Raw genomic sequence first — 18,740 nt, 5'->3', positions numbered from 1 at the left:
CTTGAAAGCAGAGTCTGTCTGTGTTGTTTTCAGTCACTTGTGGATGTTGTTAATTGAGCCTTTGTTTCTCTTCTTCCTCTGTTAAGCTTCCCCTTGCTGATCTTCCAAAATCTTCCAAAATGCTGATCTTTCAAAAAATTGGAAGATCCTAAAACTAGCTAGTATGTGATAATTGATTACCCTCGTCCTTGAAGGCATTTACATGACAAATTGATTTCAAAACACAAGAAAGTATTCAAAGATAAGGATTCATATATGAAAAAGGTAGGAAGAAGTTTACCTGAAGTGTAAATAACTAAGAATATTAAAGGGCTTGAGCCAGTACCAGATAAGCAGAGAGAAATATATTTGGCGATTACAGGCTGATCACTGAAGAAGTAGTATTTTACATAGTCAGGGTTCTTAGAGATCTAAACCAGGGAGATTAAATACAAGGGAATTTCAAACTTGAGAATTCTAAGCCAGATTGCATTTACCTCAGTGGGCAATGATTATAAATTCTCTCGGGATAGGGAAGAGATAAGAGTAAAGTGGAGTGGATGGGATGTGCAGAAGTAAATATATTGTGCCCTCTGATCTGAGCAGTTTCTGGGTTTGACTGGTAGACAGTTGTCCAAGCTGTTTGTAGCATTCATCCACTTCACCTTGAAATACTCTTACCTGTCTATCTAGCTGGGAAATTGTTTTGGTCTTACTCCTTAATTCACCAGGCTGGTCAGTAGTGAAGAAAACAGATAGTCTCTACTTTTCACATTTTGTACAGTTTAATGGGGGTTAGAACAGAGGGCCTTATCCACAATCACAAAGCTAATGCATGGTGGAGCCAGAAATCAAATCCAGAAATTCCAAAGCCCAAGTTCTTATCCACACAATATACTACTACTCTGCTATGATTAATTTCTCTGAGCTTTGGTTTCCTCATCTGGAAAATAGGAATAATAATAGTGTCAATCTCAGGTGCATAGAAGGTATCCAGTAGATGTTAGGTCTTAATTATTTGCACTTCAGAAAAAGGAAAGGATAAAAAAAAAAATTCTTTCTCTTTCTAATTCCTCCAGCTGGTGACCCCAGATTTGTTCTACTTTTACGTCTTCAGGTTGCTCTACCCTATACCCATCTCCTGTAGCAACTGCTATCCCCACTGTGCCTGTGTCTCTGAGTTTTGCAGAATAGAGCTCCTAAACAATAAAGGCTTTGTAAGGGGTTTCTAGGTGGCTTTGTGCCAATGGGTTCCTTTGTTAAAGTAACAACTAGAGTATTCCCATGTCTGACATCATGAAGCAGACCACCCAGGTATCTTTCCAGCACAGACAAGTGTAGGTTAAGTATAGAATTCAGTAGTATTTTCCAGGTGCTCCTGGTTACATGAGTGGGGAGAGCTGCTAGACTCAAGTAATGCCTTCATGAGAAGAACTTTGAATCAGGCTTGCTCACCTTTTCGTCCCCAGCCCTTGACACTTCTGCTAGAACTACACCTCTAGTTAGCTGGATAGATAGCTGTCTGGTGAATGAATATGAGCAAAACCCACATGGAGCTCACACCATAAACAAAATCAGGGAGAGGGCTTACAACTAAATTTCCCTTGACATTCCTTTAACTTTTTCTTTTTTAATGGAGTGGCATCTCTGTTTGTTAAGGAGGGAAATTCTGGATGTCTTTAGTGAATTTGAATGAAGCCAAGATGAATCTTGTGCAAGAATAGAATTTTGTGGCTAGTTACTTCTGGAAAACTCTTTGTAACTGTGGTCTGTTATCTTTGTTCATCATAGATTTTTCCAGGCGATGATATTTTGTCCTTATTCACTTGTCTCATCCCTTCCTATCAAAAAGTTCCCACTTCTATCAAATGTTATTGTTAGGTCCATTTTGTTTTGTGTTAGCTACAGTGGAAATGGGAACATAGCCAGTTGACACCCTTCACACCCTAAGTCTCCACAGACTAGAATTAAGAGTTTCATCCTTCCCTATTCAAGGCCTTTCATCCTTCCCTAGAAATCATTCCCATCTTTTAAATGATGCACATGGCCCCCTTCTCAAATAGCTGGTGCTGGGTTCAGAGTGTTCTTGAAGCGTTTTAAAGGGAGTCAAGGGGTCCCTGAGGGGCTGTCAGTTAAGTGTCCGACTTCAGCTCAGGTCATGATCTCATGGTCATGGGTTCAAACCCTGCGTCAGGCCCTGTGCTGACAGCTCAGAGCCTGGAGCCTGCTTTGGATTCTGTGTCTCCCCACTCTCTCTCACTCTCTGCCCCTCCCCCACTCATGCTCTATCTCTCAAGAATGAATAAATGTTTAAATAAATAAATAAATAAATAAATAAAAGATAGGAGTTAAGAGGCAACCATGGATATCTGGGGAAAGAATTACAATTCCCCTTCCAGAAGTTCGAAGTATCTGTGGTCTGTGGTCTTACACCAGCAAGTTCCCTTGTGCATGGTAGACAGGGAATAGACAGGGCTTACTTCCGCACTCAAAGTGTAGATACTTTGTAGATAACAATGTAGATAATACAATGTAGATAACATTGTCACCTTCAGCGTTTTTAGTGCCCAGCAAACCTTTGTTGAGAGTTTACTTTGTGCAGACACTATACTGAACACACAGCGCATTATATCATTTAATCCCCTCAAAGCCCTGTAGAACAGCTATGATCCCCGTTTCAAAGATGAGGAAGCTAAGGCTTACAAAGAAGTGTGGTTATTTAATCCAGATCACAGAGCTAATAAGTATACCACAAGCAGAATCTGAACCCATGTTTGTCTAATAATTTTCAGCTTAATGACTTTATCTTTTCTTATCAGTTTTGCTCTGGGATTTGAAGGGATTAAAAACCAACAAAATTATTTTGCCTCAGAGTAGTCTACGTTCCCCAAGAGGAAATTTTCAGTCATTTTGTAAAATCCAAACCACATTTCCCTATATGCACATTCTCATGTAACACAAAGGGCCCTGCAGCATCCTAATCCTAAGGTCATCCCGTGTTACATGTTCCCTGAACGGCTTACGCTTCTTTTTATTTTTAAGATGCGGTTTATACAGTGCTACATTCTTGGGCTTTATTTGCTTTGGTAAGCAAATAAGTTGGAATTTGATATCCCCCCAAAGCTACAGCACCTCCCCCACCTCCCCACCACTCCACATACCTTTGTTACTATTACAAGAGGTACAGTGTGGTCCCTGCCTGCTTCAGTGTTGGCCTCTCTGAGACTGTCCCCAAGAAGCACCATGGCTGTTCAGTCTCTGAAACCATAAGTATCTGAGCTGTATCCTTTTGCAGCATACTGAGCTCTCTTTAGTTCTGCACTTTAAAGGTAGTTGGTATTGATAGCACTGATAGCTATTGCCACTTCTCTGGTCATCGTGAACACACTGCAGTTCGGGCATCAGGGACAGAACTGCCATCTAGATTTACATTCATTACCTTAAAATGTCATAATTTTCCAGCCTCCAGCATTATCATCTCTAAGAAAATAAGTTAGCTTCTGCTTTCAACTTTGTTTACTCCCCTTGCTCCCTTAAAAGATCTATATACGTAACGGCCTTGGATGCCAAGGACTCCTGCCAAATCATGAACAGTCACTCCCTCAGTCTCTCTCTAGCCTGCAAAAAAAAAAAAAAAAAAAAAAAAAAGGAGAGTAAATTCAACCTCATGACCCCTCCTTCTAAGCCAAGGTTGGAAGAGTTCTGGTCTGAGCCAGGCTTCATAAATCTCCCTTGATTGTTGATGTTGTTGATGGTGTAGAGAGAGTGGGGGAAGGGAGCTAAAGAGAAGTTAGATGCCCAAAAAAGGCATTGTTAAGTCAAAGGGAAGTCTTGCACGCATGCGCGCCTGACCTCGTATGTAAGCTTCCGTGCTGGGAACATCCAATTATGTAAGAAGGAGCACTCCTTATTTGGAATTAGAGACAAAGGGAGGGGAAGAGGAGTGGGGGTAGCAGTCTAAGCCAAGAAGTGAATCCAGCTTGTGCAGACTGCTCATGTCCGAAAACAGAAGAAACTTAACAGTATCCCTGCATGCATCAGAATCAGGGTTAAGAAATTGGACAAGTACTCAGATATGACTAGGCTGGAGGGAAAGAGGAGAGATGTACTGTGCTCCATTGATGGTAGAAGGTTTGGGGCAGGAAGACCCAGCCAAGGTAAGGGGTGAGATTATTATGGAGTCCTGATGTAGAGCAAAGGAATGAGAAGAAGCTGGACTGGTTCCCTGCTTGGATGCCCAGAGCAGTGATCTGATAAAAATATGAGGCAGGCTAGCAGTAGAGTACACGAATGCCACGTCTCGTGGCTCTGCCCTCCCCATGGCCCCGAAGATGGCATCAGACTCTGTGTCAAAAGGGCAGCAGACACATTCTTGGCATCTACATCAGGATTTCTTAAAGAGTGAGTGAGTGAATGTGTTTGTGTGTGTATGTTGAGGGGCACGTGGGAATGGAATAGTGTGGTAAAAAGAGTAGGGAAAAGGGAAGAAGGTTCTGTGATCTGTGGGCAAAGAGACTAGTTATGTTAAGTCAGGAATTATATGGAGATGAAGAAGAAAAGAAAGAATGTGTCAGATTTAAGGAGTCCAACAAGCAGTGCACTTGAAAATTAAATGGATGAAAAAATTAAATGGCAGGCACTGGACTTTATGCCAGGCCATAGACTCATTTTCTTAGAAAAGCAATCTCTATAGATTATCTCCAGGGAAAATCAGAAGGTGTATGGGGAGAGAGTAGAGGAGCATTGGAGAGGCTGTGCTGCCAGGCAAGAATGTGCATTTTCCAGAAAGACAATTATGAATGGCTGACCGTGTACTCTTTTGCCTCCACTAATTCTCTTAGGTCACTCCAGAGTCTTAGGTGCTCTCTAAGAGGAATCTATTCAAGGGCCTCTTTCTCAGTGGACATGTCTAGGTAGCAGATGGATGAAGGGTCTTTCTGACATTGGTTATATCTTAAGGGGGGAACATCAGGCCTGCCACCAAAGGGTACAAGTAAGTGCAACAGGAAAGGAGCTAACATTTGTTAAATACTAACTATACCAGGTAAGCAACCATGTACTTCAGGTACTAATGTGCAGTGCAGTTCTGTGAGATAGACATATATTTACACATTTTATAAGTGAGGAAAATGATACTTGGGTTAAATAACCTTCCCAGAATTATAGAGCTAGTAAGTATCACACCCAGGATTCCACTTCAGTCATCCTGGCCTCAAAGCCTATGAAACTGCTGCTGCTCCATACTGCCTCCCTACTCTGCAAGCTTCCTCACCAAGGCGTGACCACTAGAATTGACCTTGCAAGTTCCTGTGCCTTATTTCCATCTAATCTCTCTTGCTTTCCATCTGACTAGACTGAGGGACACATGCACATGATGGTAGTATATAAATTCATTTCCATCTGAATATTTCTGATTTTATTCTTAAAACACTCCTGGATCAGAGATTGCATAGTTTCCCTTAGGGTCCCTGTTCTACATCCTATTCCCAGTCAGAAAAAGATTTTCAGAGTTAAGACTCAGAGTTTCTCAAGAAACGCAAATTACAGCTTTCTCCTTTGCCCCATAAACTTCTCTTTTGATTCAGCTTTGGTGCCTTGTGGTTTCTTACACTTGATCTCTTTCTACACACAATTTCTGTAGAAAATAGTATACTTTTGTAAGAGCCCCAGATATAAAATTATCTCAGACTAAGTCTTCAAATTTTCCTGTCAGATTATTTTCTGGCCCTCTCATTATTGACTCAGGCAGTTTTTAGAGTTGCTGAAAATAATTTTTTGCACTGATGGCTTTGGATTAGGTTGTATTGTGCTTCCTTGGGGAAAAGGAACATCGTTTGTCTTACGCTTCTTCCACTAGACCTTGACAAAGGTCTCAACTTCTATAGATTGTGCCAGGATGGGCCACAGCAGACCCTCCTATTATGAGTGGCCTCCCTGTCGGATTTCTTAGGTGCCACTTACCCTACACCCATCTTAGGATAAAGACTTCATGCCTTTTCTATTATATACTGACAGTTTCTACTTAAATACCTCTTTAAAGTTTTAACAGATAGGTGGTACCTGACTGGCTATGTGCCTATGCCTGTGGGTTTTTGCACTTCTGTATATAAATTCTCATACACTGAAACACAGAGGCAGAATTGATCATTGCATCAGTTATGAATAAAACAGTATCATGAGGTATTTCAACCTGAAAACATTCTTTCAAGGCACATTACTTGTATCTCTTGTCCATCTATAACTACAAATTGAAACCCAGGGCACCTGGGTGGCTCAGTTGGTTAAGCGTCCAACTTCAGCTCAGGTCACGATCTCACGGTTTGTGAGTTCAAGCCCCACATCAGGCTCTGTGCTGATAGCTCAGAGCCTGGAGCCTGCTCCAGATTCTGTGTCTCCCTCTCTCTGCCCCTCCCCCACTCCTGTTCATTGTCTCTCTCTCCTTGTCTCTCTCTCCCTCTCTCTCTCTTTCTCTCAAAAATAAATCAACATTTAAAAAAAATTAAAAAAACAAATAGGAACCCAAGACAGTCTTGAAGGACAGTTTCAGACTGTCCGTATCCTGAGAGTGGGGACTCTGTCTTATTCATCATTCTGTCATAAGTACCTAGATATATATGTGGAGAGCACTTAACAAATTTATGTCAAATGAACATCTTCTTACCACTAGTGAGAATTGCAGGGATTCCTCAGTAGTGCTAGGGGACAAGAAACACAAACGTGAACTGAGCCTGTGTTATATCCCTGCCCCGCAGCTCTAAGTGAGCAACTTGAATTCCCATAGCCGTGGTTGAGCCTGAGAAGAGCGTTTTCCTTTGGGCCTTTCAGGCCTTCTCCTATCCTGGTGGCACTCTCCTTTCCGAAAGAACATAGTGCCCTCTCCGCCCTGGGCCTCCCACTGTAAGACCCATACAGGCTTGACCTCTCTGGAAGTGTCTCCTGCTGTTGTACCTTCTGAGCCCCTTTCCTTCCACACAGGGAAGTAAGAATATGTGCTTTGAAGTCAGACAGATCTGAATTCAAATCCTACTACTTTGTGTTTTACTGTCTGTGTGACTTAGACAAGTCACGTAACCTCCCTCTGCCTCAGTTACTCTACAAATGGAAATAAGAGTTCCTAACTCATGAAGTTAGTTGGAGAATAAGAGATGATAATGAAAGCCTCTTGATGTGAGCCTGGCACAGGGCAGCATCACCCATGACTTCTCACCCATCTTTATAAGGTCCATGTTCCATTTCCTTGGGGATTTTGACTTGCTGGGGCAGTAACATATCTGAGGTAGAGAATATGTTTACATTTCAACATCTTTCTGGAGAGGTCTTTCTACTGTGCTTGCTTTGTGATCTGCAGGGCCTCTTTCTTCATATGATCTATCTATGCGCTCCATGCTACCTTACATACTTAAAGTCTCCCCCAGTCATATCCAGAGCAGAACCTCAGAGTTTCTTCAGAACCAGGGGACTGCCCTGTAATGTAGATGCTCCTAACCCTCTTCACTTGCTTTCTAGAAAACTAACTTTATGTTCTTGTTATGGTGACCTCTTTACAAATAATTTTTGAAGAGTCTAAGATTTGATACCTCTGTGCTAGCCCTTCAGATCTAATGTGTGACTGTTTCTACTTTAAGGTCCTTTCACCCTAAGAGAAGAAATAACCCATATGAAACAATTAGAAATATTGAATAATGTGAGGCCAAATGACACTGGATATAGACTGTAAACATAGTACAAAACAAATTAGGATTCTTGGGGCTAAAGACTTTATAAAGGAAAGTAAGTGTTTAAAGCTGTATGTGAGATGGGTGTCAGTTAGGTTTAGCAAAAAGAATAGTACAGACACAACATTTTAAGGAGAGGAGGGGCATTATTTCTACTTTAAATAAAAAGTAAACTTTAAACGTATTTTGAATATCTTCATCCAGTCCCTCTCTGAGAGAGACAGAGACAGATACAGAGGAAGTGTTTGGGTGAGAGAATCTTCATACGCACAGAAGACAGAAAGATCATTTTGACAAATACATCTTGGAAAGCCCAGCAAGAAGCTGAGGGAATTAGAGCAGGAATTCTCCCTCTAGGCACCAGGTGGCACTGCAAGTTAAATTGTGCCCATTTGCCTTCTTTGAGGGAGGGTTTATTTTGCAACTACAGGTCCTTGTCTTGGTGGTGATAGGAACAGAAACCATTCCCTGCCTTGCTCCATGATTCAGAAGCTACTTATCTGCCCTCTACTCTGGGCCACTGACTTTTAGATGAGCCCGTTTCTTTTATCTTTCACCCTCTCCCCTCTCTCTGATCGGTCTTCAGTGTACACTTGCTTCTCTGAGCAGTATGTACGGCCAGAAGTTGCCCGTTTGAGTGCATTCCACCCCTCAAGGGTTCAGTGCTGGAGCTGATTCATCAAGAACAGTTTTAACTCAGAAACCCAGAGTAAACCAGAGAGCCTACAGTGATTAAACCAGCTGGATATCTGAAGTTGAAAAAATCTGTTGCTACTCTCTATAAGCTAGTTGGTCTTCTACTCAAGGCCTTTTTAGATACCAGAATCCTAGATATATATGTCACTAAGGTAGACATTGTCAATGCTAGATTGCACTGATATTGGGAATCTTATAAACCTCTTAAATGATCAAGGGTATTTCGTTTTGCTTTCAGCCATGGATGGAGATCATTTGTCTCTTTCCTGTTGACTTGGTATTGGAACACAGCCATATGTTAAGGCTTCAGGTTTGATCTTTACCTCTGTCTTTAGACAGAGACTTCACCAAGTGCCCTGTGGAGAAATAGACCTGTATGGTACTAGAGTAGGGAGGTAGTAGGGGTGACCCGGTGGGAAATACACCTTAGTCTAGTGCTGTAAATTATGGCACCGGAGATTTTCTTTGGGGGAATTTAGCCCTTCCTCAGTAAATATATAATCTCTATAACATGGTATGCTTGGTATGGAAATGCAGCTTCAAGGTAAGCCCCTTGACCACCTCCTCCTCTCTCCCCCTTGTTTTCTAACCACAAGTGGTGCCCCCAAAATCCCTACTATGTGGACATCTGGAGTCACCACAGCTCTATTCCATATCCTTAGGCTCAGAATGGATAACCTTCTATTTGGAAAGGTTTTAAAATTCAGCCTATAGACAAGAAACTGAAAACAACTACCTTTGGGTTACTCTTCTACCCCTTGTTCTTTTTAGCCTTTTCCAGCTTCCTCCACCCATTTTCACAGTATAATTTGGAACCCTACTCTGTCTACTTATTTAAACCCAATCCCTAATTCTCTTCCAGATCATGGCTAAGCATACTTTAACCTGAGATCTAGTAGAAGTTGGGAGCCAGTCGCATCATGTAGAGCATACACTTCCCACTTTTCCATCCTTCAGTTCTCCCTCCTTCTTCCTCTCCGATAGTGGTGGGGTTTGCTCAGAGCAGAACCTGGGCATCCTTCTGTGAGGTAAATTCAACCAGGAACAACAGGGGTTTAGTTGTCAAGACAGCAGTGAAATTCCTGCCTTCTGCCCTCCTTTGTGCCCTTGCCTTTCTTTCCAGGGCTCCAGTTCTAAGCATTCCTCTCCATCTCCCTGTCCTTTCCCCTCCATAGACTCAGTATTCTTCTGAATGGGTGCCCATTTTAATCAGCCTTCCCTTTCCCTGCCTTCCTGCCTTACGTGCTGAGAAAGAAAGGCTCAGCTGCCTGGTGACTGAGAATGACCCAAGCTTGCTGTTCACATGGGAGTGAGGAAAGAAGGAAAGAGAGATTTTGGATCCTGCAGTCCAGTCCTTGCAGTGAAAGTTGCATTGTTTAGTATTATTGAGGTCTTGCTTTAGGAAGGATTCCAAAATATAATCTTCAAATTACCCATAAGCCCCTGTGGTTTCTCTGCAATCTTAAACACACAGGACAAAAATGGTTCACTGTTCTAATATTTATACCCCTAAGCCTGCCAGGAGGAGAGTCAGTTTGCAAAAGGGAAAACTAAGACATGAAATGCAAAGCTCACTCAGGACTTTACCATCATTAACTTTGTGAAGAAGGTAAGGCAAGAATTAGCCCATTTTATTAAGAATGAAGCCAGAACTCTGGTCATTCAAGTGGTCAAGCCAGGTTCAAAACTGTGGCTTTCCAGTGTTATTTCCAGTCATTATAACACACTGCTTGTGTGAAGCCTTTGTAGCTGTGGCCACTGAATGTGTCTTTTCCATAGAAGAGTATGAGCTAGTTTATACTCAGTATTGCCTTGAAAACTGTGGTGACAGAGGAATCTCTTGGGCTTGGAGAAAAGACATGGACTGTTCTAGAGACGCTAAGGAGGCCACTGGTTGTGAGGCAGATGTTCTGCTGCTTCTTTTACATGGATGAAACAAAGAGCACAGGCAATTGTCCAAGAAGCATGACTTTGATTTTGCCTAGCCTTAGAATCTATCAGCTGTGACTTTTCAGGGCTGGATTATGGTGCATTAGCAACATTATATGCGGCTGAGAAAAGTTGATGGGAAGGTCTTCAGAGGTATACTAGATTTGTGTAACCAACTTTCAAACTGGAATCCTAAGGGTGTCACAATCCTCAAATCTAGAACAAATTTCTAGAGCTCTCCCTTTGCAATTAGTCTCATTTATCCCATGAACACAGAACCCCTCAAGTGTCTTCCTGTCATTCTGTATTTGTTAGAAAGGTAACCTGACCTTGCTTTTGGTCACTTTTTACCCAAACGTTCTGCTATTTTCTTCTTCTTACTAGTTTCAAGTAATGGTCTGGAATCCGTTTGATGCTGCTCCATCCATCAGGGGCAGTTCCCAAAATACAAGTGACTCACAGTCCTCTTAACCCCTTTGCTTTTGTTTGACTTTCAGTTTCTTCCATCCTCTGGGCCTATTTGCCAGGAAAAGTGACAAAAACATAGACTGCTGGCAGGTGTCTCTCTTCTCTAGGCTTTATAGAGTGTGCCACATACGAAGCATGGCTGACCTAGTCCCTTCCTTCTACCTCTCTTGCCTTCCAGGGGAATACATAACCAGAGGTGAATTGCATGGATTATTCATGTTTTTTTTGTTGTTTGTTTTTGTTTTTGAGAGAGAGTGCACAAGCAGGGGAAGCACAGGGGGAGAGAGAGAGAAAGAAAGAGAAGGAGGGAGAGAATCTTAAGCAGGCTCCATGCCCAGCACAGATCTTGACATGGGGCTTATCTTGCAACCATGAAATCATGACCTGAGCCAAAATCAAGAATCAGACACTTAATCAACTAAGCCACCCAGGCACCCATCATGATGAACTCTTAATTCTAGCTCAGCTGACTTACTACCTGGGATACTTACAACATTTACCCTATACCTGATGTGTTGAAACACAGTTTAATTTTAATGTTAACCTAAATAAAAGATTATTAGGAAAATAAATCTGCCTAATATTTATGTAAATACATATAAAATGCCAAATACAAAGGATTTCTAGATTGTCCACAATTTTTTAATCTCTTACTGTCTTCTTCCATAAGCATGAATAATAAGGAGCTTACTATTCTATTCTTACTGTTCTTTTCCTGCTTTAAGTTTTGGGATATTTGCCTTTTCCAAAGCTTATTTTGAGCAGTGTGCCATGCTTTTAGACCATTGTCCCATAGAGAGCATTAATTCCCTTAGTAACTAACATTTATTGATTACCCTCTGTGCTAGATACTTCATTAAGTGATCAAAATACAAAAAAGACCCCAAATTCCTACCCTACAAAGTTTAATATCCAGTTGGAGGTGCAATATTATAAATTAGGAATTAGAGTACAAAGTTAGGACTTTAACAAGGACCCTGTAGGTGATTAAGAGAAGTGATAAAGTAATGAACAATGAGAGGCCCAGAGCAGGCTCACAGGAAGATGACTTCTGAGGCAGGATTGAAAGGAGTAGGGAAATGGAGAATAGACACTGGAGAACAAAGTATTGATGGCAGAGCAGTAAACAGCCTGATGTATTTATGGTAGTCAGGTATGATTAGGAATATATGATGTGCAACGAGAGTGGCCAGATTACATTGAAGAGTCTGATGGGTGCCAACTCCTACAGAGCCTTGTGAGCCATTCAGAGAGCGTCAAGTTTGTCCCCCATTTGTGGGGAAGCTTCTTACAAAATGTAAACAGGTGATGACATAATTGACTTTATAACTTAGAAAAATCACCTAAATAGCGCTGCAGAGGATCAGTTGAAGGAGGCAAAGTTAGCACCAGGGAGACAAATTAGGAAAGGGTTGTACTGACAGCAATGAAAGGTGATGAGGAATTGTGATAGAGATGGGAAAGGTTGAAGAATTCGTGAGATGGAGGAGGTAGGATCACCTAGATTTACTAATTGTTTAAATCCTTGGTGTTGCAGGGGTGTATGTGGATTCAGAACAGGGAAAAGGAGAAAGAATAACTCTGTTTTCCAGTGTGTAGATTGAGAAGCATGACTGATAGGACAATATGACATCTTTCCATACAGCACATCTGACTTGTGCTTAAAAAAGTCTGCGGCTGCTCATTAAATCAATAGATTTTTATCTCCTTTTGTGTAAAAATAAGTGATGATATATGAGGAAACATGGACTATATCCCTAGTCATTTTGAGATTTTTAATAGAATACTTAGAGACCCAAGAGCCCAGATTATATTTTCGTCTTTTCTTCTGTCTATAAGTTCTTTTGTCTTTGGAAGAAAAAGGGAAATGTGGAATGTATAGCTGGTACAAAGGGAAGATTTTCAAATTTTCTGTTCTTTGGCACATGATACTCACATGGTGGACTCCTGACTATCAAATAGAGCATAACTCAAGGATAATAGAATGTACATGGCAGGAGACCTGTCAATTCAGTGAAGAGCAAGAAGGTAAAAAAAGATTTTTTTTAGATAAAGCTAACACTGGATATGAGAACAGACAGAGAATGAGATAAGGAATATTACTGTTTTATATGCCATAATAATGAGTTAACTCAAAATTTTAACACTCAAAGTTACCATGAGAATCCTGGAATAAAATTGATTCAGTATTTGATGGCTTGTTGTATGACTGGCACTATTATAGTAAATGCTGAGGAAGATATCAAAATGAATTCAGTAAGATCCCTTTCCACAGAACCTTACAGTCTATTCTTTTGGCACCTACAAGAAGCTCAACCAATTTGTATGGAATAAATGGAATAAACAAACTAAACACAGAATTCCAGTGAGGAAAGGAAAGAATCAAAATCAGATGAAACCAGCTTCGTTAACTGAGATCAGATTCTAGAAGTATGCATATATTTAAAAAGGGGGCAGAAGGGAGGACACACACTGAGTAATGCAAAATAGTAGCAATAGAACTAATAAGAATGGTGTCCAGTAAGCTTAAACTCAGAGTTGAATTTGTAGATAAATGTTAGGGGTAAAGGCTTTAAAAAACAACAACATGAAAAACAAGAAAAGCAAAGAAAGTAAGTTAAATTGTTTGAAACAGATGCTGTAGTATTCACTGGCTACCTTGAGAAAGCATTTATTCATCTGTTCAACAGTAAATTGACCTGCTGTATGCTAAGCTGTTTAATTTCTGTTTGTTTGTTTGTTATTTTTTTCTTGTCAAGGAAAATGGTTTGACAAGAATTGGACAGACATGATTAAACTAGAAGACTAAAATAGAAATGCAGATAAAAGAGCACTTAACCTATTTCGAAGCTCCCATACCTGACCCAGATGAATTATATTCTGTGGAACTGAACATTTGTATTTATCATTGAAGACTTAAGTTCATTAAGAAAATTGGCATATAGGATGTGGTGGGTTGGAGGTGGACAAATATGTTGCCTTTTAAAAAATGGATACAGGTCATTAACCCTGATATTTATCTCTAGAAATTTCTGAAGCAGATTATTAAATAGATGTTTTGTGAACATGCTTGGCGGGAGAAATGGCGAGCCCCAGAAACCAGTATGTGTTCAGTGGGAACATGCCCTGCCTTATTAGCATAGTTTCTGTCTTTCTTTGGCAGGATTATTAAACCATTACATTGCATTGGTTAGTAAATTGTAGGTGTATTTCCACAAGCTTTGGCCATATTCTTATAATATCCATGTGGAAAAAAATGGGCATATGTGGCCTGAACTATAGTACTTTTAAGTGATTCACAGCTAGTTGAGTTTCTCTAGCCCAAGATATCTATCTAACAAACTGACGGCCTCCTGGAGGGAAATTTTTAGTGATAGAGCATTTTTCTTGTTCTTATCCTGGTCAATTTTTTCATCAGTAAATTTGCAAGTAATTGTAATCTTAGAGGTATAATTAATACTCTGGATGACAAAAATCAAGTTTCAAAAGGTTAGAATAATAGGTCAAAACCAACAAGGTGTATTTAATAGAAATAAATGTTATAAATTAGAATTTAGATTTTAGATTCAAAAATTGCACAAGTACAGAAGGGCAAGACTAGGCTTAACAGAGAAGCATGTGATTTTTTGTTAAAGTACATATGTGGAACTAGGGTCCTAGTTGACTGCAAAACTCAGTATGAGTCAGTGCTTTGATGTGTGTGCCCAAAAAGCCAACACAGTCTTTGTATTAATAGAAGTATAGTATATGGATCAAGGAAGGCACTAATCCTCTGCATTCTTTCATTCTTTGCTGGTCAGGGCACATCTGGAGGTTGTGTTTTGTTCTGGGTACTCCATTTTAAGAGAGAATAGAAAGGAGCACACACCCAGAGGTTGGAACCAGGATGAGGAATCGTTCATTTTTCTCTCCTCCATTCTTTAGACCTTTGTTGAGTGTATTCTGTGTGCTCAACTTTGAGGTTATCAGAATCGTGGATATATAACTTGTAACAGAGACTTAGGGGAGAAATAGCAGTTGAGTTTAAAAATGCAAAGTGTTTGTTCAGGAACTCTGCCCATTTTTAATTGGATTACTTAGGTTGTTTTGGTGTTGAGCTGTGTAAGTTCTTTATGTACTTTGTATATTAACCCCTTATTGGATATATCACTTGCAAATATCTTCTCTTATTCAGTGTTGTTTGTCATTTTGTTGATGGTTTCCTTCACTGTGTGCAAAGGCCTTTTTATTTTGGTGTATTACTGATAGTTTAATTTTGCTTTTATTTCCCTTGCCTGAGGAGACATATCTAGAAAAATGTTTCCATGACCAATGTCAGAGAAGTGACTGCCTGTGTTTTTTTCTAGGGTTTTATGGTTTCAAGTCTCACATGTAAGTCTTTGAAACATTTTGAAAGAGATATGACCTGGTAACTTTAAAATTCCTGTTTTTAACTCCAGAGGGTAGAAGCAAGACAATGACCAGAAGTTACAACGAGGCAGTTTTTGGTTGCCAATATTTAAGAAGCATCTCTAATAAATTGCAGTTATCCTTTTCAGGAATTAAGCAACTTCCCCAAAGTCACATTCCTAATTGGTGGCAGAGCTAAGATGAAAGCCCAGCTTTCTGGATTCACGGACCAGAACCCTTGGGCTCTGCCATGATGTTACACAGGAGATTTCTACTCTGGGAGGAGGTGAGGTAGGGATTGCCTGTTTCCTTCCAGCTATGAAGTTGTATGTTCTTATTATAAACCTTTTGCTATGCAGTAGTCCTTTTTGGTTCTCTGTTTTCATGTGTGAATTGGTTAGATTATTGGAATAGATCACCTCCAAGGTTAAACAGATGATTTCTTTAATTTCCTTCCTTGATTCAAAATGCTTCAGTTTGTAATGCATAATAGTCTTACAACTGTAACTTGTTCATTTCTAATCAAAAACAAAAACTGTGGCTAGATACAGAAGTGTGGAACTCAGGATTCTTAAATCGTGGTGTTTAGGCCATATGTAGTCTTCCCTTGAAGCACGTGTTTTAAAGATGTGGATCCATTATTTAAAACATGAAAGCAAAAATCAAAGAAGAAATTGTGTAGACTCCATGGCCATTTTAGATTTCACAATAGTCACTGGAAAAAAGAAACAGGAGTTTCTGGCCCTCAAAGTTCATTTCCTCCCCATTCTTCTTCCAACACAGAGCAGGAAAGGATGGTGACCTAGATACACAGTCAGAGAGCAACAATGCTGAACTTTCTCAGACACAACTGAGTAACCTGGGTCTGGCCAGTTCTAGGACCAAGAAGGCTAGTGAGAGCTGACACGGAGGAACTGTCTGTAAACAAAAGAAGGGGCAATGGCAGGAAGGCAGAGGCCTGGGAAAGGAATCAGAGGGAAGAGAAGTGTTACTTTTATCAGGTGTGATACTGGCAAAAATAACTTGTTTAATGGGAAATGCCCTGGATCCACACCATCACCCTCAAGATCTCCTTTCTCTCCACTCTGTACGTTGGGGCTACTGAATTAATGAGCAAATACTCATAGGACTGTGGGTACAGAACACAATGTTCATGGTTTATGCCATTGTAAACATTTTACAGGGTACTTGGAGGATGGGTGGAGGGTGGGGAGTGTTTCCAGGAGGCTAAAAATGTAGCTTGGGCTTTTTCCCCCATTTCTTGGAACTCCTCATTCCTTATACTATATCAATGTTTTTCTAACTATTTTTAAACTTCAACCCACAGTAAAAAATGCATTTTACAACAGGACCCACTGTGAACACAACACATGCGTGCACACACATCAGTAGGTCCATGTATGAAACAAAAGAGTCCCAAAGCAGGAAATACACTTCTATGTATTCTAAGCTGTTTCTACTTAGATGTTTTTAAATGTTGTCACAAACCAGAGTTGAGTACATGGCCACCTCTAATGCTGTTCAGAATTTGAGAAATACCGTGCTACAGCCACCAGAGTTGAAATGACTTTGGAAGTAGCCTGACACATGGCAGCCAAGACCCCAGGTCTAAGTCAGTGATTCCCAACTGGGGAAGGTTTTGTCCCTCAGAGGAGATGTGGCAATGTCTGGAAATGTTTGTGATTGTCACACAAGAGGTATCTGGGAGGGCAGAAATGCTTCTAAGTGTTTGAAAACGCACAGGACAGCCCTTCACAACAAGGATTTAGCCTAAAATGTCAGTAGTGCCAGAGTTGGAAAACCTGGCTCTGAAGGTAATTGAAATGAGCTGACACTTCTAATCTACTATAGATCTTTTACAACGGCAGAAGCTTTAACCTGATCTTCTTTTACTCTTTTACTTTGAACTGTATTTGGTACATTAAGGAGTTGGAGTATAATCACCCTTGGATTGTCTACAGAGGTAGCCCAGTTGAAAAAAGGATGAGAGGAATGATTCTGCTGTATCTTTCATTTAGACTATACCAAGCATTTTTTGTTAGAATATTGTTACTGCTGTTAAGAATATTTTCTCTTTTTTTAATGGTTGTTTATTTTTGAGAGGCAGAGAGAGAGAACACAAGCCAGGGAGAGGCAGAGAGAGAGAGGGAGACAGAGAATCCAAAGCAGGCTCTGAGTTGTCAGCGCAGAGCCCAAATCGGGGCTTGCAGTCACAAACCATGAGATCGTGATTGGAGCCGAAGTCGGACACTTAACCAACTGAGCCACCAGGCACCCCAAGAATATTTTCTATGTTATGATTTCACTCTCCTTCTCCCCCTGTCCTCCCCATTAAGGCTCACTTACCCACGGCCCCTTCTCACTCAGCCATAGAAGCTCTTAGCAGAGAAGAGAAGGGAATTTGGCTAATTAGATTAGACATGGTCCCTTAAGCTTTCTCCCCTTACTTGTGAGAGTTGATTCTGTTGTTTTGATGGGAAATGACCTTGTGCTAACCTTGAGGTGCTGTCCTAAGCCCTAGTATTAAACTGTCTCCTTTTTAGCCACTGCTCCATTCCTCTATCTGTAGCTATTTCAGACCAGGTTCTTGTGAACACGGATAGACTTGCACTCCCAGTGTAATGAAAAGCCCTAATCTCCACATCCTCCCTCCTTCCATGTCTGGCATCAGAGAAGCTCATGAATATCTCAGTGTCAATCTGTTGTTGCTTCTTTCTCACTTTATTGGCTATTTCTGGGCCCACTAGTAAGGCTGCCATGTGCTCTGAATCATTCAGAGATGGCCTCATAGAACAGACCTGGTTTGGCTTTTTTTCTTCTTCTTTTTACTGGGGAAAAGGTAGGATGGTAGGAGATATCTCTAAATCAAATAACAGAACTGGAATAGTAGTAGAAAATAAAACCAACGCTATTTGTGGATGTTCGCTACCATATTTATTTTAGCATATTTACCTCATGCATCTTGAATTACATAAACAATAACATTTGTATTTAGTAAATGAATTCTTATAAATAATTTATAATAAATAGACTGAGAGATATGTGTTTGTGTCCACCTTGAAACTTCAGATTTCTGTTAGCATAATAGTAAGTGGTACCAGCAGATTCCAGAAACTGATACTGGAAAAGCTCCTGTGGTACCTTGGACTTCAGACACATGCATTCCATTCCTTTTGCTTCAAGAGAACTATAGGGATACAGATTTCTTTTTAACTTTCCCACTTGTAAGTTAGGAATAGAAAGACACATATGGAATAGAGAGATGAAGGGAACTAATAAGCTAAGGCATTAGTCTCTCTTTTAATTTTCCAGTGCTTAATCTCTTCACGTTCTCTAGCCCGGTTTCAGAGTGAACAGACCAATATGAAGGGAATCAGTAAGACTAGATAAAGCACTGTGGTGGTATGTGTGGAGCTCTACTCTGGAGAAGGATGATGGAATAAGAGGAAGGGAAAATGGGGATGGAAAGGGGAGAAGAGATCATTGGATGAAGAAACCCCTGCCTTCTTTGTTGTCATCAGTTGTTGGTTCTGTACTAGGTGTTAGGCAAGGTAAATGATACAG

General features: G+C 40.5%; 1 protein-coding gene across 11 annotated transcripts in view; it reads left to right on the top strand.

Moving 5' to 3' along the window:
* SNX19 (sorting nexin 19) overlaps positions 1-18,740 on the top strand; it is a 47,265-nt gene that overhangs the window by 13,712 nt on the left and 14,813 nt on the right. Inside the window, exon 9 of one of the 11 annotated variants that reach the window (XR_006586133.1) lies at positions 15,326-15,467. The exons of the other annotated variants lie outside the window; for them this stretch is intronic. The gene's annotated coding sequence lies outside the window, so the exon portion shown is untranslated. The remainder of the gene's footprint in view (positions 1-15,325; positions 15,468-18,740) is intronic. 11 annotated transcript variants of the gene reach the window in all.

The sequence above is a fragment of the Felis catus genome, chromosome D1 (assembly GCF_018350175.1).
Source record: "Felis catus isolate Fca126 chromosome D1, F.catus_Fca126_mat1.0, whole genome shotgun sequence".
NCBI lineage: Eukaryota > Metazoa > Chordata > Mammalia > Carnivora > Felidae > Felis > Felis catus.
Note: the sequence above shows the minus strand (reverse complement) of the source record. Positions and strands in the feature narration are given on the sequence as shown.